This window comes from Bison bison, unplaced genomic scaffold (genome assembly GCF_000754665.1).
Source record: "Bison bison bison isolate TAMUID 2011002044 unplaced genomic scaffold, Bison_UMD1.0 scf7180017863264, whole genome shotgun sequence".
Classification (NCBI taxonomy): domain Eukaryota; kingdom Metazoa; phylum Chordata; class Mammalia; order Artiodactyla; family Bovidae; genus Bison; species Bison bison.
Window position 1 is genome coordinate 8,300 of NW_011493836.1, and position 1,873 is coordinate 10,172.

General features: G+C 42.0%; 1 pseudogene; it reads right to left on the reverse strand.

The window, feature by feature from the left end:
- Window positions 1–234: 234 nt before the first annotated feature.
- LOC104983707 lies at window positions 235–1,396 on the reverse strand (annotated as a pseudogene).
- Window positions 1,397–1,873: the final 477 nt, after the last annotated feature.

Here is a 1,873-nt window from a genome sequence, read left to right on the forward strand (position 1 = left end):
TCTTGTCCACCTTCCAATAATCATATAGAATGTTCACTCACTCACACTATTTAGAATTCAAAGGTTATTGTCTCACTCCCTAAATAGATGAGATCCACATTTAAAAGACATCCTTTCCAGTAAGTAATCATGGCTGCACCTATTTGCCATTTTCAAGGCCTCTCTTCATTTCTCAGATGTATACATGTTAACATTTAATCTTTTGGACCAAAACTGGAGGTATTCATTTGCTATTTATTTTGGGATGAATATTCTGAGCACTCTTTCATGAATCTGCTTGGTCCTAACTCCATAGATGACAGGGTTAAGCATTGATGGAATAACCACATAGAGATTGGCCAGAAGAATATGGATGTAGCAGGGAACATTTCAGCCAAACCAATGTGTCATAAAAGAGAAGAGGGTTGGGGTATAAAAGGTTAGACTTATGCATACATGGGAACCACGGGTGCTGAGAGACTTGAGTCTGACCTCACAGGAGGAGAGATGGAAAACAGCATGAAGAATTTGAACATAGGAGAGAGCAATGGCCATTATGTCAAATCCCAGGAGAGCAATGGTCCCCAGACCATATATGATGTTGACCCTGATCCTTGCACAGGCCAGATGAACAAGACCCATGTTCTCACAGTACATGTGGGGGATGACTTGGTGTCCACAAAAGGGCAGTTGCAAGATGAGGAATACAAAAGGAAATACACAGAGGACTGATCTCCCTATCACCCCCAAACCAATAAGAGATACTATCATGTTAGTAAGGATTGTGCTGTAATGAACAAGTGAACAAGTGAAGGTGCTCAGTCATGTCCGACTATTTGCAACCCCATGGACCAGAGTCTACCAGTCTCCTCCATCCATGGAATTTTCCAGGCAAGAGTACTGGAGTGAGTTGCCATTTCCTTCTCCAGGGGATCTTCCCAACCCAGGGATTGAACTCAGGTCTCCTGCATTATAGGCAGATGCTTTACTGACTGAGCCACCAGGGAAGCCCCGTCAGAAATGGTGTAATGAAGGTTACAAATAGCTACATAACGACCATAAGTCATGGCAAGAAGGACTCCATGTCAGTAAAGATGTGAATGAAAAACATTTGAGTGAGTCAGACATCAAAAATTATCTCCATGCAGCTGAACCAGAATATGCCCAGCATCTTAGGGATGGTGGCTGTGGACAGCCCCACGTCAATGGTAGCCAGAATAGCCAGGAAGCAGAACATAGGCTGGTGAATGTTGTGCTCAGTCTGAATGACAAACAGGATGGTGAAGTTGCCTATGAGTGTGATCAGATACACAGCACAAAAAGGAAAGCCAATCCAGATGTGAATGTTTCTCAGTCCTGGGATTCCCAGCAACAGGAAGGAGGAGGGGTGAAACTCGGTGCCATTGGAAAGAGGCATCTTGCTTGTGGTTTCATATAATGCGTTCATTGCAGATGTGTGCTGATCCATGTTGGGAGGTCCCGGTCTGTTACCATGATGTTTACCAGTACTGGAAAGAAGCAATTATCTGTTTATCACCCCCCCAAAAAAAAAAACCTCTCCAGTAAACTTTTTGTTGTTGCTGTTGTTTTACCAGATTGACTGAAATCTTCTACTTTAAGAAAACTTATATTAAAGATCTAAACGTAAGATCAGAAACTATAAAACTCCTAGAGGAGAACACAGGCAAAACACTCTCTGACATACATCACAGCAGGATCCTCTATGACCCACCTCCCACAATATTGGAAATAAAAGCAAAAATAAACAAATGGGACCTAATTAACCTTAAAAGCTTCTGCACATCAAAGGAAAATATTAGCAAGGTGAAAAGAGCCTTCAGAATGGGAGAAAATAATAGCAAATGAAGCAACTGACAAACAACTAATCTCAAAA